The sequence below is a fragment of the Aedes aegypti genome, chromosome 3 (genome assembly GCF_002204515.2).
Source record: "Aedes aegypti strain LVP_AGWG chromosome 3, AaegL5.0 Primary Assembly, whole genome shotgun sequence".
In the NCBI taxonomy this organism is placed as follows: Eukaryota; Metazoa; Arthropoda; class Insecta; order Diptera; family Culicidae; genus Aedes; species Aedes aegypti.
Window position 1 is genome coordinate 77,710,142 of NC_035109.1, and position 13,792 is coordinate 77,723,933.

Consider the following 13,792-nt stretch of genomic DNA (forward strand, 5'->3'; position numbering starts at 1 on the left):
TGACGTCCCATGTTCTACCAGGTCAGCTTCGCCAACCTTCGCTCTAGCCGTCTTCATCTGCCTGAGCAAATCGTTGAACGCCAGCAGATGCGGTCTCATCGGTTCTCCTCCCGTCAGATTCAGTTCGATGAGCTGAGCTGCTTCTGAATCAGGTGTCGCATTACGATCGTATTAGTTGCAAACATCTCTTTGGGGGCTGTTCACATATCCTTTGACGGCGACTTCTTCCGGATGGCTTCTGAACATTCGTTGGCCACAAAACATACATTGGGTGCTTTTGCTTTGCACCATTGACAATGCATTGCAATCCGAAAGCTTTAGTGTTTGAATACGTTCCTCCGGTGAAACTGCGCCATTCGTGGTACGCAAAATCCTTTATGATTTATCATCTGTTCAATATACATACAAACTCGACCAACGTCGTACTTATTCTTATGGAGGATGTAAGACACGATAAGGTTTATCATGCTATTCTCATGCCTAGTAAAGTGTGATATGTTTTGTGCATGACCCTTAAAAGTTCTGGCTCGTTAGAAGAACGATTGAAAATATCTTCAATGTAAATAAATCCTGATAAGGGAAATGAACTGTTATGATTACTAGAAGAAATTTTCAATTCAATATATGCGTTAAATTTTTAGAAAATTTTCGTTTGAAGACACCATTCCAGAGAAATCACGTTTAAGAGTGCTACTGAATTAAGTTTACGATTTCGGCCTATCAAAGTACTGTGAATAATGGCAGAATTCCCGAAAAAAAAACTTTTAAGAGTTACTAGAGAAAATCTCAAAATATTACTGGACGAATTTCAGTAGATGGAATCCTTGGAGCAATTGCTGAAGATATCCTTAACCCGTATAGGTCTGAGTGAAAACAAAAATGCTAAAACTCTCACCGCTCAGCGAATACTTAACGGATTCAAATAATGTTTTGTCAGTATACTGGCACACATAGTTTCCAAAAGTGGCCAGAGGAACTCATGATTATTCCTGTAACCAGAGTCTGGTGAGTCACTGGGTCAAGTCAGGTAAAAAAGAGTTATTTTTTGAGACATGCCATGTTATCTTTATTTATTTGCAATAACATAAGTTTAAATTTGCATAAATCATTGAGATGAGATCTGATATTTAACATTATAAATGAAGAGATTTGCATCATTTAGAATGTACCAGATGTGGCCATTCGGACATAATGCCCTGAAGAACCGACTATAGTTCTGATGGATACTATTTTTTCCAATTCTTGAAAACTAGTTATCTAACATAATATTTCACTGAAATGCGTTCCCATGAGCTTGGCACAGATGTTTAGATATAAATTGGTCACTTTATCGCGAATTTGAAGCGTTCCGGGGACCCGAAATGGTAATCGGTAGGGTCAATCAAATACAGGACGCAAGGATATCCAATTTAATCATTTCTCAAAACGTTTACGCTGATGCGTTTTTATAAAATTCCATGATATAGTGGCCACATTAAAGCCGATTCCAGAAATTATATGATCGGGGTTCTGCTAAACCGCACCATTTTTTGCCATTTTTTCACAATCATCATAAACTTTCTACCATAAAAATATCGAGTAATTTGAACAGTCCCTTGTTATCTCAGATCACAAATTTTCTTTGGAAGGACACGTAAAACTGTAATTTGTTCAGCCATAATCCAACGCACGTCATCAGAGAGAATTCATTTTTCAGATATACAGCTAGATTTTTCAAATTTCCTTTTATATCCCTTCAATTTATTCATTCCAAGCAACTCATAGAAACAGAGCTCACTGAAATTGGGCAGCAATTGACTTGTTTCTTTGACGTTGATCTACTTTCTTTGAAATTTCGTCCAGCCACACCGCACCAAGTAAAGTTTGTCTGAAAATCAAATTTTGACATGAAGTAAACATGCAATAAATACTCACATTTGCTTGTTATACAATATGTATGTTAATCGATTCACTCCCAGCATGTGAGTAGCAACTAAAACGTTAATCTCCAAAGTAGCCTCCGGAATCAAATGTAACCCCTTCTTACGGTTCCTGAATAAATTTCTGAAGTAATTCTTGGATAAAATTAGAAAAAAAAACATATTCAGTAAACCTTGTCACAATGTCACGAGAAATTCCTAAAAAAGTTTTAAATCTTAGAAGACTGTCTGCATTAATGCTATGAAGCATTAAACCTGGATCCTATTAGGTTTCGTTTTGTTTTCTTGGTTCCTGTTTGGTCTTGTTATGGCAAGAGGTCCTATACAGAACGTTTGGAAACAGTAGAATTTGTTCAAGTCAACTCAACTCAAAACCATCCAAAATGTCACTTACGCCCCTTAGCGTTTGAGCCCTTTAAATAGAGTAGTGTTTGATCTTTCGACCTTGACGCTTGCTCCTGCGGGGGAGAGCGATGAGGGCAGGATCAAACATGTCGCGCTCCGCTTGCGAAGCACGGTGGAATAGAGTCGCGGGTCGCAGAACGCGTTAGTAGTGTTTGATCCTTTGATCTTGTCGCTTGCTCCTATGGGGGCGAGGGATGAACACATGTTCGGCGTTCAATGTGTTTATTGAGTAATATCGCGAATCTGGTTAGGTACCGTAAAACGGGGTAACTTTGATAGTTTTTTTCGAAGAAAACTTGAATATTTATGCATGCTGTTTCAAAGATGTACAATTTATATTTTTAAAACAAGTACTGGCATCCTAGCTATCGATTACAGTCGATAGATTAGCAAAAGATTTATTATGAATGGATATATAATTTTTCATATAATCGAAAGTTGGTTTTCTGTTTTGGGATAACTTTGATAATGGAGTATGATTCGAACAAAATTGAATGAATAACGAACATTTGTAGTGCATTGCATACCTCTAGGCGTTTAACGTCATATGGAAATTTGTGACTTAGATTACAAAAATGGTCCCAGTTTGTGAAACTGCTTTTCGCTAAGAGATTTGAGACCGATTTCAAGTTCTATGATAACTGGGCTGTCAAAGATAAGTGGCCAACTATTCAAAACTACATCAAATAGTGATCGTAGAACAGATTGTTTGTAAGCGATTCAAAAATGCTAAAATTGTGTATTTTTTTTAAATTCGTATAAAAAGCCTAATATGTTTTTGATTCAAATGAAAACCGCTCTTACATGAAGTATCATACTAATATTGTTTAGTTTTGCATTCGTTTTGCTTAAGTGATTAACAGAAATTATGATATTTCGTTTTGTATGTGGTGGGTTACGCACTATCAAAGTTACCCGCATTATCAAAGTTACCCCGTTTTACGGTACACTTATTTCAAATTATATATTTATAGTTTACCAAAACGAGTCCCTTCCCCAAATCCAAACTCCCAGTGTCTACTTGTGGAAGTGCAGAGGACTCCTCGGCTTCCATAAAGCAAGTAATACGTCAACATTTCCCTCCCATCCCTAAATTGACCTGCATTCGGACGCAGCCGGCGCCGTTATTGTTTGTTATAATAATAAGAGCACCAGTACTTACATATTGAGGATGCTACTGATCCCGAGTAGTGTCCGTTGGTTCCCTGTGTAAGTACAGCTGTTCTTGCAATAAGGAGTGTATCGAAAAGTAGTCGCAAACATTCAAAACGGTATATCTCAGAGCATAGTTCATCTTTTTGAAAGCTTGTTTCACGCAAATCTTCATCATGTCATCAAAAATTGAAGCAGCTAAAAAAATATTGAATAATATGCAGTCTTAATATAAATACAACAAGGTTTATAAAGCATGGAAAATAAAATCTTGCACAAAATTACATTTTTGAAGTGTCTTCTGAAAATTCGATGATTTATATTGAACAAAATGTATATCAAACAAAATAGGATGAAAAGCTTATTCTATCGGAAAATATGTTTACTTCACACAGCACGTAAAAGAAATTCAAGAAAATAAATTATTGCTCTAAAAAGCTCAATTATTGGAACAAGGTCGGTTTTAGAAAGTCACTTTTGTTTAATCAACTTTTGAAGCTCTGTCATATACAGCGGTAATTATATGGAATAACATTTTTTGCTAACGTTACTTCATAAATGTGCAAAGAAACTTTTCCAATCAAAAAACAACTTTTTCTTCATTACAATCGTTCGATATTAGCATTCACGTGTAGAAAGAAAAAATAAAAAAACGAGGTCCTTGAAAATCGACTTTTATTGATTTTTGTATTTGCTCTTAAATGCTTGTTGATGAATTTTTCAAAATATTTTTTACACTATGTCATGAGAGTTGTGGCACAGAATATATTAGCATAAACAAAAATCATTTTTTCTTAAAAATTAACACATTTATTAACATATCAATTTTTTCAGAGGTGTGCAAGATTTTCATCGACATCTGTTAGTAATTTTCAAAATTATCAGGCAAAATGCCACTTTATTGAAACAATATCACCGCATCATCATTTTTAAATACATTGTAAAGCATTTCTGATCAAAACATTGTTTGTATGTTCAACCCATTATTTTTGAGACTGTTTTGAAAGTTTGCGACTACTTTTCGATACACTCCTTAACGGAGTAGCATCTGCGGGCGGTCAATCATGCTCATGCTCATGCTAGCGTTTGAGCCCTTTGAATGTAGTAGTTTATCCTGATTGTACCCCGTTTGGCATAATGGTCGTTTGGCATAATGAGTGACTTAGAATGAATATGAGCATTTCAAGAAGCTTTAAGCGAGATCAACACCAACAAGCCCATACCAAAATTTTTTGTTAGGATCTCAACAAGCGTGGTGTTCGTTCAAAGATTTTCCAAGCTATGGATTTCAAAAATTGTTGTGGCATTAGAGAGCATAACTTAATAAAACTCGTGACGGGTCTGGTGTAAGATCTTTTCGAGATAATAATTTTCCCTACATCCCAGAACATAGATTATCTTTGAGCTTGAGCTTTGAGCATATTTGAAAATATCAAATTGGCAAAAAAAATTCGCGGGTAACAATAAAAGAAACGCTCATAGAACATTTTCACTTGATCGTAAGCTCTGTCCCTGTTGGGACGTAACACTTGATGAAAATTACTTGGTAAAAGAAGGGAAAATTAATTTGCCAAATATTGAGAGCTCTAAGGCGGCATCCACAAATTACGTAACGCTCTAGGGGGAGGGGGGAGTATGCTCAAGCGTTACGGCTCATACAACAATTTTGAATTTTTTATACAAAAAGCGTTACGGAGGGGGGGGGGGGAGATGTTCAAAATTTTCCAATTTTAGCGTTACGTAATAAATGGACGCTGCCTAATCTAAAATCTAGAGCAAAAATAGCCTATATACGGGAGCAGATTTTTTCCTTTAAAATGTTTAAGGTCTAAACGCAAAAAAAATCTCACAGCATAACTCAAATGAGCAACACATTTTTAAAAGAAAATATTTATGGCAAAACTTTTGAACGAAAATAATTTTAATTTCGGAAGTGTACGTCAAAAACACAGTCTATTATCGAAAGAAGGAAAAATTTGTGATTGGAAAAAAATTTTCCCAGCATTTCTCGAAATCATCCAGATTTTGTGTTTGCTTTTATAATATGTACTTACTTACTTATTTGGCTTTACATCAATTATCTTGATAAAGCCTCGCCAACAATATTTCGCCAATTCCCTCGGTTCATGGCCGCTTCTCTCCATCCTCGACTGTGACCCACGCTCTCCAGGTCCTGGTGTACCTGGTCAATCCACCTAGCTCGCTGCGCCCCACGCCTTCTTGTTCCGACCGGATTCGTGGCGAACACCATCTTTACAGGGTTGTTGTCCGGCATTCTTGCAACATGCCCTGCCCAGCGTATCCTTCCAGCTTTAGCTACCTTCACGATACTGGGTTCGCCGTAGAGTTGAGCGAGCTCGTGGTTCATCCTTCGCCGCCACACGCCGTTCTCCTGCACGCCGCCGAAGATCGTCCTTAGCACTCGGCGTTCGAAAACCCCAAGAGCTTGCGAGTCCTCCTCGAGCATAGTCCACGCCTCATGCCCATAGAGGACTACCGGTCTTATGAGCGTTTTGTACATCGTGCATTTGGTGCGGGGGTGAATCTTTCTTGACCGCAGTTTCTTCTGGAGCCCATAGTAGGCACGACTTCCGCTGATGATGCGCCTTCGTATTTCCCGACTAACATTGTTGTCAGCCGTCAGCAAGGATCCAAGGTAGACGAACTCGTCCACCACCTCGAAGGTATCCCCGTCTATCGTAACACTGCTTCCTAGGCGGGCCCTGTCGCGCTCAGTTCCGCCAACCAGCATGTACTTTGTTTTCGACGCATTCACCATTAGCCCGACTCTTGTTGCTTCGCGTTTCAAGCGGGTGAACAAATCTGCCACCGTTTCAAATTTTCTCCCAATAATATCCATGTCGTCCGCGAAGCAAACAAATTGTCCGGATCTCGTAAAAATCGTGCCTCGACTGTTAAGTCCGGCTCTCCGCATGACACCTTCAAGCGCAATATTGAACAACAGGCACGAAAGTCCGTCGCCCTGTCGTAGTCCCCGCCGAGACTCGAACGAACTGGAGTGTTCGCCCGAGATCTTCACGCAGTTTTGCACACCGTCCATCGTTGCTCTGATCAATCTTGTGAGCTTCCCGGGAAAGCTGTTCTCGTCCATGATTTTCCATAGCTCTATGCGGTCGATACTATCGTATGCCGCCTTGAAATCGATGAACAAATGGTGCGTAGGGACCTGGTACTCACGGCATTTCTGGAGGATTTGCCGCACGGAAAAGATCTGGTCCGTTGTCGAGCGGCCGTCGATGAAACCTGCTTGATAACTTCCCACGAACTCGTTTGCTATAGGTGATAGACGACGGTAGAGAATCTGGGATAGCACTTTATAGGCGGCGTTTAGGATGGTGATTGCACGATAATTTTCACACTCCAGTTTGTCGCCCTTTTCGTAGATAGGGCATATAACGCCTTGCTTCCACTCCTCCGGTAGCTGTTCCGTTTCCCAGATTCTGACTATCAGCCGATGCAGACAAGCGGCCAACCTGTCCGGGCCCATCTTGATGAGTTCGGCTCCGATACCATCCTTGCCAGCGGCTTTGTTGTTCTTGAGCTGTTGAATGGCATCCTTAACTTCCCCCATCGTGGGAGCTGGTTGATTTCCGCTGTCCGCTGTGCTGACGTAGCCATCGCCTTCGCTGTCCTGACCTTCTGTGCCTGTGTTCTCTGCGCCATTCAGGTGTTCATCGTAGTGCTGCTTCCACCTTTCAATCACCTCGCGTCCGTCCGTCAAGATGCTCCCATCTTTATCCCGGCACATCTCAGCTCGCGGCACGAAGCCTTTGCGGGATGTGTTGAGCTTCTGATAGAACTTCCGCGTTTCTTGAGAACGGTACAGCAACTCCATCTCTTGGCATTCCACCTCTTCCAGGCGGCGCTTTTTGTCCCGGAATAGGCGGGTTTGCTGTTTCCGCTTCTGTCTGTATCGTTCCACGTTTTGCCGCGTACCATGCTGCAGCATTGCAGCCCGCGCTGCATTCTTCTCCTCTAAAACCTCCTGGCACTCCTCGTCGAACCAATCGTTTCTTGAGCTCCGTTCCACATATCCGACAACGCTTTCGGCAGCGTCGTTAATGGCTGCTTTGACTGTCCTCCAGCAGTCCTCAAGAGGGGCCCTATCGAGCTCGCCCTCATCCGGCAACGCTGCCTCAAGATGCTGCGCGTACGCATTGGCGACATCCGGTTGTTTCAGCCGCTCGAGATTGTACCGGGGCGAAACTTTTATAATATGTAGAAAACTACTATAAATATTAGAAGGTTCTGAAGTAATAATAATTCGAGCCGTGCTTGCAAAAATTGATAAAACTGCAAAATATAAAAATGGGTAACAGTGAGCCTTACTAAACTTAATCTTATAACAGTATAAATATAAAGAACAGCCTGTTATTAAAAGAAGGCAAAACGTATGATTCAAACTGTAGCAGATTGGACGCCAAAAATTATTGCAGCGTACTAAAACGAAAAGGCTTGATGCCTTTTGCGTTCAGAATCATTGAAGTAACTACATCAATCGATTTCTCTTTTCACTGATATCTTGAGCAGATCAATTTTATTGATTAATTATTATAGCTCCAAAGAAAAGCCTTTGTATAAAAGAAGGTAAAATTTATTTGAATTTAAAATCCACAGTTTTTATGCCTATTATTATATTGACATCATATTTAAAAAGAACATCCAACGCAAATTTTTGCTAAATTTATCTCCAGTGCAAAAATTTATTCCAATAGCGAGACTCAAAAGAAAAATTAATTTGTGAAAAAAGGGTAATTTCTAGATAAATAATAAAATACTATTGGCAATACTATTATGCTTTAGCTTATTCAAGAGCATATGATTGTTGAATAAAGTGTCATTTTGTATCAATTGACTCCAAAATAAGCCTGATGTCGTCAGAGGGAATCAATAGAAATGTAAAAATGAATATTATCTTTAAAATTTTTTGGTTTCAGACTCATTATGCCAAACGACTTTATGTTAAATTACCTACCACCTGTTTATGAAAAAGTGTAAATTGGAGAGCATACTATTTGGAACTTTGGCATCATATCGATGGTATTCTTGGCAACATTTTCGAGAGTTCCCACGTTTTCAAATGACACAAGTAATCTGCCGCTGCTGTTATATGTTCCAAAAAGTACTTGCAAGCCTTTATCCTGACTATGAGCACCGCAAGCTCGTCGACGATTTTAACTGTTCGGATGTGATACATTCCCCACGACTTACAACACAGTGGCTCACACAAACCATTGGCAGTAGACCTGAGCGCCGAATTATTTTTACTCAGCGGCGGCGTCAGATCATTTTTGCACTGGAGGTGGCGTAATCGACGTGGATGAAATGAAACATAAAAATGTTCAAACAAAATTGATGAAAACTATTATGAACAAAAGCATTTTCAATTGAAATATATTGAAAACAATACGACGATTTAAGTTGACTATCAAATCCGTTGAGTATCCTTGTAAGAATTTCTCGAACATGCTTCATGAGATTTTTGAAAAAAAAAATCACTGGGATGTTACACAAATTAAGTCACACATGATGTGAGCATGATCACTCTTCTGAAATTTTTACAGTAAACCCTGAAAATCTGAAAACCTGAGAGCTCTCAAGAAGATTTACTTTGAAAAATCAAGGAAGGATTTAATAAAGTTATTCCTTTGAGGAATATCTGAATTTTTTTTTTCAATGAACTCTTTCAGGAGTTCCAGCATAAAGTAATACTTGGACGATTTTTTTTGGTAATTCTTGGAAATTTTCTTCGAAAGTTCGTTTAAAAATTATAGAATAATCTGAAGAATACTCACAGGAATTTGTAAAGGGTTTTATTGGAAACGTTTTCCAAGGAACTATTGGAATAATTTTCGAAATAACTAGATGGAGATGTTTTAAACGAAATATACAGAAGAGTTCCTTCGGGTATCTTTAGAAGAAATGATATGAAGATCTCTATGTGCATTACTATTGTATTTAATTCGAATGGTCAATTTAACATGGATTAGAGAAGCGTTATTTTTCTAATGAATTTGGAAGGCGCAGGTATAACTCAAGAATTAACTGCATGTACCCAGGCTTGATAATGCTCCTCAACATCATTAGAGTTCACGCTAAGCCTGCTCAACGCAGCCCATAAGTTAAAACTACACAGAATGCGGCAACCAATGCAGGACTCTCTGGCTGAGTGAAAATTCTGTGTAAGTCGCACTCATGCTATGTGTAACCGATGTGTTGGCCATTGGCTGTGCGCGGATCGATGGAAATGGAACTGTCAGTCATCTCCCGCGCGGCAGCAAACAGTTGGCCGTTGGTAAGATGGGTAGTTTTCTGGGATTTTCTCAGCGAAAAGCCGGAAGATGGTCGCAAATGAGAAAGTTTTTTCCCCATTTGCTTCCACTTCGGCTATTCGAATGAAAAAATCTCTGAAAAACTTTAAAATCGGAATGTTTTTTTAATGTTTTCAGAAGCAAAACAAACATGGAAGCGAATTACGCATTCCAAGCGTTCCGCCCCTGTGCGCATTTCACTCATTCGGTTTGTTTACCACCGTTTGCACAAAACTGTGTACAGCCCCTTTGCACAGAATCTGTGCTGCATGAGGCCAATTTTGTGTACTCGGCACTTATTTTTGAGCGGATGAAGTTTAGCGTGTTGTGGATCTGTGTTGAAAATTTTAAGTTCAGTTTTTTCTCCTCAGAAAAACGGCAAAATCGCATCCTTTTTGCCTCGCAGAGGAGTTTCTATCAAGCCTGCATGTACCATGAAAGCAAATCTGAAAGAGCCCTAGTTGGAATCAATACATAAAATAATATAAAAATTCTTGAAAAAATCATTGACAACTATTCGAATTTCGGGGAAATGAGTCTGGTCAACACTGATCATGTAACATTCAAGCATCTTTAATTGAAAATTAAACCTGATGCTGTAACAGAAGATGAATTTGATTTACTTTTACTATACTCTTCTGTTTACGCTACATTAAAATTTAAATATTTTTATCTGTGTAGTGGTCTTGCTCTTCTATAGGAAAAAGCATTCGACAGTGTTTGGCATGAAGGCTTGATTGTAAAATTAAAAACTTTAATGTTCCAACATTCATTGTTAGAATAATCCAAAGTTATCTGTCAAATCGTACACTTCAGGTTAATTATCAGAACTCCCGGTTTGAAAGACTTCCTGTAAAAGCTGGTGTTCCTCAAGGCAGCATTTTGGAACCAATATTATACAATAATTTCACACCCGACTTACCTGAGTTACCTCAGGGATGTCAAAAATCTTAGTTTACGGATGACACAAGCCTCTCCGCCAAAGGACGAAGGCTGCGTGTCATCTGTAGTCGATTGCAAAAGAGTTTAGATATTTTTTCTTCATACTTACAAAAATGGAAGATTTCAAAGTTGAATCGTGTGAGAAGAAGAAGTTTTGGTCTAATTGAATCGATTCTTCCGGGAAATAAACTATAAATTCTGGTTCACCTGCATCACACAACAGCTATGTTATGATAAATCAGCTCAATGAGTATAATTCATGTGTTTCCTTACAGCAAAAGCATGTTGGTAGTCATGCATGCTCTTGTTATCTTCTAGACACTATTTCGTAGAAGAGTATTAAAGCTTCTTCAGCAAAACAATGCTTGTCTTGGATGTCATTATATTAGGGTGTGGTTTGTAATTTATAGAGTTCTGGAAGAAATAAGAAATGTTTCATGAAGATTTTGTAAACAATCACATAACATTATCGACAGGTAGACAACAGTCAACATATGAACCCATCATCAAATGATAAATGGAACTTCTGTATTGATGCATGTAACTAGAAAAAAAAAACAAATAAACAAATAAAAGGTTCAAAAACAAAACGTTGAAAGGAGAGAAGCTCGGAAAAAAGAGGAAGGGACAAAAGACCGATTTTTTTCAAAGAAGAAAATTTTACCCTTAAGCAAATAATTTTCGAACTTTTGTCCTTTCGCCCCTTTCGACTTTTTGTCCTTTTGACCTGTTGTCTTTCGACTTTTTGGAATTATCTATCTCTGGAATCATTACTCCGCTAAACTTTCCAAGCTTCACCCTAAGACACGCTGACCACCTACAAAGGAACATGTGCAGAGGCGCAAAACGTACGTCGTTCCACTAACAACGCCAGGTTGATGTTCCAGCAGCAGTTTGAGCCTAAGTAAATTTGCTAAATCTTCTCTTCTGGAAAATGGTCCACACAATACGGCAAACCTCTTGGCCCAGTTGCACCAGCAAAATACTCTTGTAAATTTCCGAAACATGAACAAAGTGGAACAACACAAACATTACGCTGTGTTTTCCTAAGCAGCCCTGGAATGTACCCTCGCTGGTTTCTTGTCCACACGGGTAAGGTGGCGGACGTATTTTGGACCCTTTAAGGAAGTATTTTGGACCCTTTAAGTGCGGTTTTGCCCCAATCACTCAATTGCATTGCAACATGCCAAAATGTAGTGGAAAACTTCCTCCGTGAGATAAAATTGCGCACATGATATTGCATAGTCAAAGTACGTTAAGAATAACCCATAAAGTTTTGGGTAGTGTTGGTTTCAGTTAAAATTGAGTTTTTTTTTTCTATATGCAAAAATTTGATGTGTGAAACAGTCTTATCTTTACAAATGACTTGAGTTTGTTTTTTTATTTAAGCTGGCAATTTTTTTTTGTAAAACGGCCCTGGGGCTTCAAAATTCAGAGGGGACAAAATTATTTTAGTTACCCTAGCGTGTGGGTTGTACAGGTGGCTCTCTCAAGCTTGTGCTGCATCAGTTGGAGCAAATATCCTTTAATTAAGGAAAGATGGTGTGCATCGGGTACCTCCCAAGTGCCATTATTTTGCTAAGTGTACTGGCGCATGGATTCGGGATGGTCAGTTTCCGGTTTGGACTGTTGAGGACTGCCGCCCCCCATCCGCAGTGGAAACAATTGGTGCTCTTGTAAGTTTCGGATCGGACGTTCTCAAGATTTCTACTTGACGGAGCATACACAGTTTTTCAACACCGGTTCTATGAACAACGATAACCACGATTGCCATACACAGTAAAAGATCATAGATTTATTGCGCACGTCAGCCCAAGTTGAACTATCGCACAGATTGTAGAGTGCAGAAAAAGCGTGAAGAAACTTTATTTTTTTGCATCAGATCATCTCGACGTATTCCATGCACTCATACTAGGCCGTCCCTTATTTTTCGAAAATGCGAAATGTTATAAGTTCGTATATAGTGCTCGTTTTGGTAAGAAAAAAATCAGGGGAAACTTTGGTATTAGGCGTAGGTGACCCCGTGCGCAAAATCGAGCTCACTGCTCTAGAGCACGCAGCATGATTACGAAAAGCCACCTGAAAGAATAAAAAAATAAAAATAAAAGCATGTCTTATGTCTAACATTACGAACTCATCATTTAACTTCGAGAAAAATATATTTTTTTCATTCTGTTCAATATTTGTTGATGAACTAAGGTATGTAATTGTAAAAAAGTGCATTGAGCTATATTTTGCTTTCACTGGAACCTCTATAATCATCTCAATTCAACGTAGTCCCCAGAGATTTTTTTTTAATTCGAAAAATCTTCACAAGAATCGTGTTACATATTGGTGGATAAATCCCTGAAAAATTGTGTATAAGATATTTCTAAAAAAAAAACATTCGGAGAATCTCATTGGAAAGTTATTGAATAGTTCATCATTTATTCAGAAATAATTTCACATTTTTTTAAAATCCAAGATGGTTGGAAACATCTATAATTATCGATAAATAGACCATAAATTCTATTTTTTCCACTGTGTCAATTGACCTAATTATTCTATTTTCCATTGGCTTGCATGATTTATGACATTGTGAAATATTTTCACCTATTCACTCGCAGTTTCGAAACAAATTTATAGTTTTCCATTTAATTGACATTTTTGAAGTGATTAGCTTCAACCAACAATTCAGAAATGGTATAAGACTTTCTCCTTATGGCAGTCTCAAATTCCCTAAATATTCTGCTTGAAGTCGCCAATAATTCAGAAAGCATATCTGTAATTCATAATTCCCAACTCATGCTATAGAAAGTAAAATTGCAATCAATTGGGTACATCTTCATTTATTGAAAATACTCTGAAAGGTTTTCTCATAGTTTTTCAGCGCGAATTTCAATAAGAAATCTTTTATAAACCCTCAGAAAAAATCTGATGTTTAATTCAAAAATTAATAGAAGGATCTATCAATTTTCCAAAGAATCCAACAGTCAAATAGGTACACGAGACCTATTACATGAGGATATTGGAGTAGTGCAATCCTACGGTAGTTGGTGATTG